Genomic DNA, 12,802 nt, shown 5'->3' on the forward strand with positions numbered 1-12,802 from the left:
GAGGTAGGTAGAGCAGTGGCCTACTGTACCGTACTGCTATATATTATATACTGGTGGACAGCAAACTGTGCAAAACTGAAATGCACCACAGGTATGGATGGATACTAGTATACTTGACGACACAGAGGTAGGTAGAGCAGTGGCCTACTGTACCGTACTGCTATATAGTATATACTGGTGGTCAGCAAACTGTGCAAAACTGAAATGTTCCACAGGTATGGATGGATAGTATACTTGACGACACAGAGGTAGGTAGAGCAGTGGCCTTCTGTACCGTACTGCTATATAGTATATACTGGTGGTCAGCAAACTGTGCAAAACTGAAATGCACCACAGGTATGGATGGATAGTATACTTGACGACACAGAGGTAGGTAGAGCAGTGGACTACTGTACCATACTGCTATATATATAGAGTAGCGGATCTTGCCACGGGCAAGCAGGACTTTTGCCCGGGGCGCCGCCTTCCGGAGGGCGCCGGCGCCATCTTGATGGCGCCGCACCATGGCAAGATCCGCTGCTGCTGTGATGCTCCCCCGCTGCCGTGGCCCGCTGTCCCGTTGTCCGTTCCGTTGTGAAGGGAAACTAGACGCTACGCGTCTAGTTTCCCTTCGTGGGCTGCCCGCAGTGAAGGGAAACTAGACGCTACGCGTCTAATTTCCCTTCCTGGAGAGGACCTTCACTGTAATGATGTGCGGTGCGCGTTGACGTCATCGCGCACCGCACAGCAAAGGTCCTCTCCACGAAGGGAACTAGACGCTTAGCATCTAGTTTACCTTCGTGGAAAGGACCTTTGCTGTGCGGTGCGCGATGACGTCATCGCGCACCGCACATCCTACAGCAGTACAGGGGGCGTAACTGACCACGCCCCCTGTATGAAGCCACGCCCCCCAATGCCGCCCGGGGCGCCCGAAGCCCCGGAACCGGCCCTGTATATATAGTTATACTGGTGGTCAGCAAAATTCTGCACTGTCCTCCTACTATATACTACAATGCAGCACAGATATGGAGCGTTTTTCAGGCAGAGAACGTATAATACTGGTGGTCACTGGTCACTGGTCAGCAAAACTCTGCACTGTCCTCCTACTATATAATACTGCTGGTCCCCAGTCCCCACAATAAAGCAATTAGCACACTGAGCACAGATATTTGCAGCACACTGAGCACAGTCAGATATGGAGCGTTTTTCAGGCAGAGAACGTAGATATTTGCACTTGCAGCACACTGAGCACAGATATTTGCAGCACACTGAGCACAGATATTTGCAGCACAATTTGCAGCCCACTGAACATAGAAACTGAGAGGACGCCAGCCACGTCCTCTCACGATCATCTCCAATGCACGAGTGAAAAATGGCAGCGACGCGCGGCTCCTTATATAGAATACGAATCTTGCGAGAATCCGACCGCGGGATGATGACGTTCGGGCACGCTCGGGTTAACCGAGCAAGGCGGGAGGATCCGAGTCTGCCTCGGACCCGTGTAAAATGGGTGAAGTTCGGGGGGGTTCGGATCCCGAGGATCCGAACCCGCTCATCACTACTTCTTATAAAATGAACCTAGTGTATATGTGCGGCAGGGAATAAATATTGTAAGACCACTTGAACAGGGACTAGAGTGAATCTTTAAAGTAACCTCTGCAAAGTGCTGCGTAATACGTTCATGCCTTCTAAATAACTGTTAATAATTAAGTTCCCTATGTGCAGAATTTTTCGTTTATAGGCCCTCATTCAGGTTGGATCGCAAAACGCGATCCATCTGCAAGAACTACTAAGATGATGCGGGCGCATGTGCAGGGCCCGTCCTGCAGTAAATGCGAATGCCTCTGCTTGTCAATCAGGCAGAGGCGTTTGTGGGGCTGGAGGTGGGCGGCAACGCTCTGTTTCCTAGGCTGAGACGGAGAATTGCGGGGACGGCATCTGGGAAACGGAGGCGGTGGCAGACGAACGTGGGTGTGTGTGTGTGTGTGGGGGGTTTGCGTGCGTGGACATGATCGGGGTGGATGCATGACGTCACATGCAGCCACTGCGATCACAAATATGGCGGCGGGCCTCCTTCGGTCACAGCCAGGCTGCGTTGGCAGGAGGCATCAACAAATTTTGCGTCACGCTGAAATTTCGGGGCGACCACAATTTCAGCATGATCCCAGGGGAGAGGCGGTGGGTAGCTTTCTGGGCGGCCTGTACCTGCGAGGGGTGGTACTCAGCATGCGTTTAAAAGGATTGCAAATTCTGCTAAATTTGCAATCCTTTCTAAATCGTGTCCTTAATCACCTTTACTATTTTTACGAATCTATCATTTCTCTTACTCGCCAGATGGTGGCAGCAAAGCTACATAGTAAAAGTGTCTCTCTTAGACTTGCCAGAACAGTAGAACAAAATAAACAAAATGAGGGAGTGTTCCTGTGGCATTATAAACCCAACTATCTCACGTAGCCATAGATACCAGAGCTGCTTCTAACATCTTTACAAGGCTTTGGTTATTGTAGTGTAATGTGGCTTGTAAACCGAGCTTGTTTGAACTGCATTTTATATGCAAGTTCTTTTATCTGAGGAAGAAATTTGTGGTTCTTTTTTATTTATCTCTTGTAAGGAAAAAGAATAATATAAGATTTAGTGATTACATAAAGAAAAAGTTTTGCTTCATCATGTCATCTTGCCGCAATAAAACAGGTAGAGCAAAGAAGTATTTCATAGAAACTTTTTTTTACGGCTACTTATTTGGTTTAATTGCTTCACAAGAAGCATGATCAAATGTTTTTCTTTCCTTTACTTCTTCTGTTCTATTTAAAACTGCTTAAAACAAATGGATTTTCATCTCACATGTTCTATCTCCCAACCTCTCTCCCTCTTCTATTGTATCTCTTCTGGTTAAACCTTCCAATAAGCAGTTGCGTTGGCTGTGGTCCAGAGAATCTTAAATGCCGCTATAAGTACTCTATTAAAGTTACGTGCCTCTGAGGGGAAGTGTGTAATGCTTTTGGCTTTCAAGCCTGATAACACTTACCTAGAGTATTTCTGCGTAGACCGAAGTCGTTATCAGGAAACAAACACAAATGTCAAAATGTGTCATTTGCAATTAAATCATTATTTGTCTACTTATTATTTAAATAGGCTTAATATATTTTGTCAGGAAATATTATAGATGCAAGCCTCATCCAGTATTGGTTTAAGGCTTAATATTTAACTTTGTGCAGGTTTTGCATAGAGATGCCAATTCAACTTTGCATAATTGTCAACATTCGGAGAACTGTTCCAGGGACACTGTAGTAGTACTGTATGGTAGATGGAAGTAGACGCATCACGTGTGGTGCACTGCACATGGCAGACCGCACGGCCTGTGGCATTGCATGCCTACTCAGCTGTGGTGGTAGAAAATTCCAGGACGTCTTACCAGACTTATGATGTGAGAGTCACAGGTCAACCAGAGCTGGAAATCCACATGAATACTTTGTTTTGCTTTTTCACATGCTCTTCTATATTATTATTATTATTATTATTACTACTACTACTACTACTACTACTACTACTACTACTACTACTACTACTACTACTATAGTCCTTTATTCATATGGTGGCCTAAGGTGTCTGCAGTACCTTTCAAAGTACACTATGTAGACAAAAATTATTGGACATCCTCGTGCAAGCGAAATGGTGTGCTCCTGCAGCAGACACGTGTTCGTGAAGGTATAAAATTGGTACGGGGGCACTGATTAGATCATTTGCTAATGAAATGGCTTGCTGGAAGGAGCTAGCTGAGTTTGAAAAGGGGATCATCGTAGGTTCCCCCATCAGAGGTATGAGTGTGAGAAGCATTGCGGATGTTAAGAAGGTTCCTAAGTTTACTGTGTCTTTTGTCATCAATGCAATAATGCATGGAAGAAGAACAGTCATTGCAGGAATGCACCTCGCTCTGGAAAACCCCCAAGACTGCAACCCAGGGACTGGAGAGTGTTAACCAGGGAGCTGTGAAAGAACTGCGATCGTCCCATGCATAGCACACGAGTTCCAAATGGCCACTAATATAATATTTCGACAAGAACATTTAATAGGGAGGCCCATGCACTTGGATATTATGGGTAAGCAGCTGCTTATAAACCTCTAATCACAAAGAACAATGCAGCCCAGCGCTTATGATGGTGTAAAGAGCACAAAACTGGACAGGGAACAATGGAGTTGAGTGTCATGTAGTGACAAATCACAATTTACACTTTACACTTTGCAGATCAGATGGACATGTTGGGTTTGGCGATTGCCAGGAGAACGTCTGATGCTACAGTAACTACAGTAAAGCATAGAGGTGGTTGTGTTATGCTGTGGGGCTGTTTCAGATGGTTTGGCATGGGTCCACTAATTGTAATGCATGGTCACATTAACGCTGTAAAGTATAGCGATGTTCTCGATAACTCTGTGTTCCCTACATTGTGGCAGTTCTTTGGAAACGACAAATGTTTTTTATTAGGACGACAAATCGACAATGCAAACTGTCATGTTTCCAGGATGAGGCTGAACTGGTATACAGAAAATTCGGTAACCCGGATGGCCAGAACAGAGTCCAGATCTTAACCCCATTGGGAGCCTATGGAACGAATTGGAGTGACGGGTGCATTCTAGGTCGACTCGACCTTCTTCAGTGTCACAGTTGGTTACTGTACTTAAGGCGGAATAGCAAAAATATACTGCGTGCTGTTGTCCAGGAACTTGTGCACTGTTTGCCAAGAAGGGTGTCTGCAGTAATCACTGCACATGGTGGACCTACAAAGGGGGTAATTCAGACTGGATTGCTGCAGCGGCATCGACCGCAGTCTGAATTATGGCGCACTGCACATACGCACCCCGGGAGCCTAGTTAGATGCTATCAGCATCTCAGTGGTGCGATCGCCCCTGCCTGATTGACAGGCACAGGCGGTCGTGGGGCTGGAGGGGGCGTGTCTGGACCATTGGGGGGGATAACGGGCCGCCACGGCTGTGCTGGCAGGGAGCTACTTGTCAGGTACAAAAGCATCGCCGCCGTGCGATGCTTTTGTACCTGTGTGGTGGGGGCAGAGCCAGACATGCGGGTCGGACTGTGCGGGCGGACTGTGCTGGGCATCCCCCGCATGTCTGTGAAACTGAACGTACATATGCTAAATTTAGCACATCTACGATCAGGTCTGAATTACCCCCAAAGTACTGACGTCAATAAAATCTTAATCTCTGTGCTGTCAGTGTCCAATCACTTTCGTCGAACATAAAGAGAAACAGTATGAACAATACAAGAAAAAACATGACTTACAATAGAGAACATTGCAGGACATGTTTTCTAAACATTGCTGCATCAGCGGTCATACTCAAATAATCAACAGGGAGGCAGAACCCAATGTTTAGGTGCCGTTGTACGCAGTGGTGAGGAGATGATGGAATAGGTGAGGGAAGGATAAGCACATGAGGGGAGAGGGCCCTGCTCATGAGAGCTTACCGTTTAATGGTGAGTGACATACATACAGGGGTGACACAGAGGAGAGAGACAGTGGGCAGGGAGCATGGGGCAGTAGGTTAGGATGACAGTGGGAAGGCTTTGATAAAGAAGTGAACCTTGAAATTTTGTTGAGATGTGGAGAGTCTGATCGGGAGAGAGTTCTGGAAGTTGAAAGCAGCACAGGTAAAATCTTGGATTTACGTGCGGGAGGAATCAATCAGTTGGGAGAATAGGCAGCAGTCATTTGTGGAGCAAAGTGGGTGGGCAGGAGTGTGAAGACAGATGAGGTCAGTCAGAGACGTAAGTAGTATTGGGTGAGGGATTTGTAAGTGAATGTGAGAAGCATGAATTGGGTTCTGAAAGAGAAAGAGAGCCAGTGTCGAGCTTGAAGGAGAGGGGAGGCAGATTGTGTGAGAATTGAGTAGTATAGAGAATGAGAGGGATGATATTTGCAATTGAGACTATCCTTGCAAAGCTGGGACAACCTATAGTTTTGGCTTTGCTGAGCCAACAGTGGAATGTCACTATGAGCCCCAGTTGTTACAGTGGGGTCTATTTATGAAGCAGTGAAAAGAGTGGAGAAGTGAGCCAGTGGAGAAGTCGCGCAAGGCAACCAATCAGCATTGAAGTAACATTTATAATTTGCATACTGTAAAATTATACAGAGCAGCTGATTGGTTGCCAGGGCAACTTCTCACTTGCTCACTTCTCCACTCAATTCACTGCTTCATGAATAGACCCCAATGTGTGTTGTGTTTTGTGCGTTGCTCCACCTTTCATGTAACTTTAATTTCATATTCATACAATTTGCCTAGTCCCCTCTCAGCAGACTGATCCTATGTGGGGGCTCCCTGTGTGTGGTGATCGCCCCTGTCGCACCCCTGTTAATCCAGCCCTGACATGCTTTATAGCTGAGTGTACGCATCAACAGGCAGTTACAAGTCCTTTGCCTCTCGGTCACATACCTGATGTTGGCTCAGTGCGAATAACTGGGTGGTGCCTGTGCGTTCACACTTGCGTGTGTAGATGGAATTGCCGGCTATGTAGTGCATATACACAAATAATTGTGGGGGAGGACTACTATAAGGGCCATATGCTGGGTGCACACTAAACGATATGTGCACCCAGCCCTCTGTACACACTGCATGATACAGTGGACAACGGCGCAATGTATAATTTCCTGCCACATTTAAAATACATGTTGTTCCCTGGGTCGTTCCATTGGGCATGTTGGACACCCCCGACAGGACGACCCAGGGAGCGACCCATGGGAGTGTGTGATTGCAGGTAAACACTGAGCTGTTTGGTCAATATATTGTTCCAATTCGCATCGGAAGCTATATTGTCCAAATAATCACCTAGTGCAGACCTGGCCAACCTGTGGCTCTACAGCTGTTGTGAAACTACATGCCCCAGCATGCCCCGCCACAGTTTTGCTGTTTGAGAATGCTAAATCTGTGGCATGGCATGGTGGGGTGTGTAGTTTCACAACAGCTGGAGAGCCACAGGTTGGCCAGGCCTGACCTAGTGTGTACCCAGCTATAGAGCAGAGATATGTAGGTCCACATAAGCAGAGTATATACTGTGTTCCCAAAGCTGTAAAACACCTTTTTACGCTTTCTGTGGGAATTTAAGCCTAAGAGATTTGCTGAGATAAATTTAACAGCAGCTACCATACAGGAAACTGACAGTGTAAAGGCACCAGAGTGAAAACAGCAAGAAGGGTTTATTTTAATGCCAGAGGAAAGAAACAAAAAAACATTAATTGAAACATAATTAATGACAGCACAAATTAATTGATTATATATTTATGTTAAAGGATTATGGGGTATATGCAATTGCGGTCGAATTGCCGCAAATGTCGAAAAACGGGGCATTTTCGACACAAAAAAAATATTCGACAATGCAATACAGTACTTTTCGACACAAAATCTGACGTTTCAGATTCGACTTTTTGCAATTCGACATTTACTCAAATTCGACATGTCTGCAATGGTAAAAATGCGCTTTTCGACAAAAGTATATTCAATTGAAGAATGTCGATTCGACAACAGTGCTTTTCGACAGTCATTTCGTCAATTTCAGTCCGCCTCATTTTGCTGGCGGGATCTAATAATTTTTTTTAAAAACATGTTTTTTTTTTGTGTTTTTTTATTGCTAATAGCATATCTATTTATATTAGAAGGGATTATGTACTTGGTTTGTCTATTAGGAGCCACAAGTATTATTTATATATTTTTTAAAAGAATATTTTTTTTTTTACTGACTAAAATAATATGGAGAGATCAGAGCATGTTTTTCAGTGGGAAGGGGTGGGAATGGTTTAAAAATCGTGAAAAAAAAATGCGTGGGGTCCCCCCTCCCAAGCATAACCAGCCTCTGGCTCTTTGAGCCGGTCCTGGTTGTAGAAATCCGAGAAAAAAAATGACAGGGGATCCCCCCGTATATTCACAACCAGCACCGGGCTCTGCGACCGGTCCTGGTGCCAAAAATACGGGGGACAAAAAACATAGGGGTCCCCCGTATTTTTAACACCAGCACCGGGCTCCACTAGCTGGAGAGATAATGCCACAGCCAGGGGACACTTTTATACCGGTCCCTGCGGCCGTGGCATTAAATCCCCAACTAGTCACCCCTGGCCGGGGTACCCTGGAGGAGTGGGGACCCCTTAAATCAAGGGGTCCCCCCCTCTAGTCACCCAAGGGCCAGGGGTGAAGCCCGAGGCTGTCCCTCCCATCCAAGGGCTGCGGATGGGGGGCTGATAGCCAAGTGACAAAAATAAAGAGTATTGTTTTTTGTAGCAAAACTACAAGTCCCAGCAAGCCTCCCCCGCAAGCTGGTACTTGGAGAACCACAAGTACCAGCATGCGGGGGAAAAACAGTACATGCACACCGTGATAGTAAAACTTTATTACATACAAGCATGCTGACACACACATACTTACCTATGTTCACACGCCGACTCTGTCCACTTCTCCAAGTAGAATCCACGGGGTACCTGAAAATAAAATTATACTCACCAAAATCCAGTGTAGATCTGTCCTCTTCTTTTTTTGTAATCCACGTACTTGGCAAAAAAATAAAACGCAAAAGCCGGACCACGCACTGAAAGGGGTCCCATGTTTACACATGGGACCCCTTTCCCCGACTGCTGAGACCACCCGTGACCCATGTCACAGAGGGTCCCTTCAGCCAATCAGGGAGCACCACGTCGTGGCACTCTCCTGATTGGCTGTGCGCGTCTGAGCTGTCAGACGGCGCATAGCATATGCCGCTCCATTATCTTCAATGATGGGAACTTTGCGGTCAGCGGGGAGGTCAGCGTTTTATTTTTTTGCCAAAGTATGTGTGTGTCGGCGTGCATGTATGTAATAAAGTTTTACTATCACTGTGTGCGTGTACTGTTTTTATTTGGGTATTTTTTTTGCAGTAGAACTACAGGTACCAACGGGCCGTTTCCCCCCGCATGCTGGTACTTGTGGTTCTCCAAGTACCAGCATGCGGGGAGGCTTGCTGGGACTTGTAGTTTTGCTACAAAAAACAATACTCTTTATTTTTGTCATTTGGCTATCAGCCCCCCATCCGCAGCCCTTGGATGGTGGGAACAGCCTCGGGCTTCACCCCTGGCCCTTGGGTGGCTGGAGGGGGGGACCCCTTGATTTAAGGGGTCCCCACTCCTCCAGGGTACCCTGGCCAGGGGTGACTAGTTGGGGATTTAATGCCACGGCCACAGGGACCAGTATAAAAGTGTCCCCCGGCTGTGGCATTATCACTCCAGCTAGTGGTGCCCGGTGCTGGTGTTAAAAATACGGGGGACCCCTACGTTTTTTGTCCCCCGTATTTTTGGCACCAGGACCAGATGCAGAACCCGGTACTGGTTGTGAAAATACGGGGGATCCCCTGTCATTTCCCCCCCCCCCGTATTTTTACAACCAGGACCGGCTCAAAGAGCCCGAGGCTAGTTATGCTTAGGAGGGGGGACCCCACGCATTTTTTTTTCACGATTTTTTACACAGTTTTGTGACGTCCATGAAGTCGAATCCAGGACGCACACTATTGTCAATTGGTCAGTTTTTCGACAGCGGGACTGTCGAATCCGTTTTTTATTGAATATGTCGAATTCGGATCCCGGCGGGAGGGTGTCTGACTGTCGAATTGTGTCAAAATTAAAAACAGTCGAATTCCATCCGGAATTCGACCGCAATTGCATATACCCCTATTTCTCTGGTTCTCAGTGCAGTACAAGCTACCTTTGCACATGTGTTGGTTTACCTCACAAAGGTCTGTTTATTAGGTCTGTTTTGTCTGGTAAAAAACGAAGTGTTTTTGCTGGAGATATCTGAATAAGTAGATTGAGAATTTAATTTAAAGAGGCCCTGTAACATGTTTTAAAAGTGGCTTCATGTAGGTGGGGCCAAATTAACTATACTTGTAGCCAATGCAAAAGAAGCTGGGGTTAAAATAACATTACTTAAAATCAGACGCATTTTATTTCTGCTTCAGCTGTATATAATTACTTAATTCTTCCCTCTTCATTTAATAGATCAGTGTTCTGGTCCACAATGCATGCCATGGATGGCGCACACTGACAGACATTTATACTGTACAATGATAACTGAGAGCTGTGGGATGGAGTTACCCTCCTCATGCTTTGTTCCTGCTCTCCCTTTCCTTTACTTATCCTCCTATCCTATCCAGTCCTTCATCCTACTTTATCCTCCTCATCATACTTTCTTTTCCTGCTTCCACTCTTTATCCTCCACATCCTTCTTTTTCCTCCTTCATCCCTGTCTATCCTCCTCCTTTTCACTTCTTTAGCCTCCTCTTTTTCACCCCTTATCCTTCTCTACCCTGGACTCGTCCTTTGACCTCCTTGATCATTCTATATCCTCCTCTATGCTCCTTCCTCCCTCATGCATTAGACCTCCTTGACCATTCTATATCCTCCTCTATGCTTTTTCCACCCTCATGCATTAGAGCATTGCAGGAGCAGACATAGTTAATGATTGCTAGAGTGATGCAGATAGAGCATGTAAGGTAACAAGGGGATGCAATCAATTTGTCTGCTGTCGGGATCCTGGCAGTCAGGATACGACAATACCGACAATACCGATAGCCAGAATCCCGGCACGCAGGGACTATTCTCACTCGTGGGTGTCCACGAAGGCATTGATGCTATGGACTGGCCCGCCCGTTCCCCAGACCTGAATCCAATTGAGAACATCTGCGACATCATGTATCGCTCCATCCACCAATGCCCTGTTGCACCACAGACTGTCCAGGATCTGGTGGATGTTTTAGTCCAGGCCTGGGAGGAGATCCCTCAGGAGACCATCTGCCACCTCATCAGGAGCATGCCCAGGCATTGTAGGGAGGTCATACAGGCACGTGGAGGCCACACACACTACTGAGCCTCATTTTGACTTGTTTTAAGGACATTACATCAAAGTTGGATCAGCCTGTAGTGTGTTTTTCCACTTTAATTTTGAGTGTGACTCCAAATCCAGACCTCCATGGGTTAATAAATTTGATTTCCATTGATAATTTTTGTGTGATTTTGTTGTCAGCACATTCAACTATGTAAAGAACAAAGTATTTAATAAGAATATTTCATTCATTCAGATCTAGGATGTGTTATTTTAGTGTTCCCTTGAATTTTTTGAGCAGTGTAGTATGTGTTCCATAACTAGAGATGAGCGGGTTCGGTTTCTCTGAAACCGAACCCGCACGAACTTCATGTTTTTTTCACGGGTCCGAGCAGACTCGGATCCTCCCGCCTTGCTCGGTTAACCCGAGCGCGCCCGAACGTCATCATGACGCTGTCGGATTCTCGCGAGACTCGGATTCTATATAAGGAGCCGCGCGTCGCCGCCATTTTCACACGTGCATTGAGATTGATAGGGAGAGGACGTGGCTGGCGTCCTCTCCATTAGAAATTAGATTAGAAGAGAGAGAGAGATTGTGCAGAGTCAGACAGAGTTTACCACAGTGACCAGTGCAGTTGTTGTTAGTTAACTTTTATTTATTTTAATATAATATATCCGTTCTCTGCTATATCCGTTCTCTGCCTGAAAAAAAACGATACACAGCAGCAGCCAGTCACACAGTGTGACTCAGTCTGTGTGCACTCAGCTCAGCCCAGTGTGCTGCACATCAATGTATAAAAGGCAAAGCTTATAATAATTGTGGGGGAGACTGGGGAGCACTGCAGGTTGTTATAGCAGGAGCCCCCAGGAGTACATAATATTATATTAATTTAAAATTAAACAGTGCACACTTTTGCTGCAGGAGTGCCACTGCCAGTGTGACTAGTGGTGACCAGTGCCTGACCACCAGTATATTAGTAGTATTGTATACTATCTCTTTATCAACCAGTCTATATTAGCAGCAGACACAGTACAGTGCGGTAGTTCACGGCTGTGGCTACCTCTGTGTCGGCACTCGGCAGGCAGTCCGTCCATCCATAATTGTATTATATACCACCTAACCGTGGTTTTTTTTTTCTTTCTTTATACCGTCGTCATAGTCATACTAGTTGTTACGAGTATACTACTATCTCTTTATCAACCAGTGTACAGTGCGGTAGTTCACGGCTGTGGCTACCTCTGTGTCGGAACTCGGCAGGCAGTCCGTCCATCCATAATTGTATTATAATATATACCACCTAACCGTGGTTTTTTTTTCGTTCTTTATACCGTCGTCATACTAGTTGTTACGAGTATACTACTATCTCTTTATCAACCAGTGTACAGTGCGGTAGTTCACGGCTGTGGCTACCTCTGTGTCGGAACTCGGCAGGCAGTCCGTCCATCCATAATTGTATTATAATATATACCACCTAACCGTGGTTTTTTTTTCGTTCTTTATACCGTCGTCATACTAGTTGTTACGAGTATACTACTATCTCTTTATCAACCAGTGTACAGTGCGGTAGTTCACGGCTGTGGCTACCTCTGTGTCGGAACTCGGCAGGCAGTCCGTCCATCCATAATTGTATTATAATATATACCACCTAACCGTGGTTTTTTTTTCGTTCTTTATACCGTCGTCATACTAGTTGTTACGAGTATACTACTATCTCTTTATCAACCAGTGTACAGTGCGGTAGTTCACGGCTGTGGCTACCTCTGTGTCGGCACTCGGCAGGCAGTCCGTCCAACCATAATTGTATTATATACCACCTAACCGTGGTTTTTTTTTCATTCTTTATACCGTCGTCATACTAGTTGTTACGAGTATACTACTATCTCTTTATCAACCAGTGTACAGTGCGGTAGTTCACGGCTGTGGCTACCTCTGTGTCGGCACTCGGCAGGCAGTCCGTCCAACCATAATTGTATTATATAC

This window comes from Pseudophryne corroboree, chromosome 4 (genome assembly GCF_028390025.1).
Source record: "Pseudophryne corroboree isolate aPseCor3 chromosome 4, aPseCor3.hap2, whole genome shotgun sequence".
NCBI lineage: Eukaryota > Metazoa > Chordata > Amphibia > Anura > Myobatrachidae > Pseudophryne > Pseudophryne corroboree.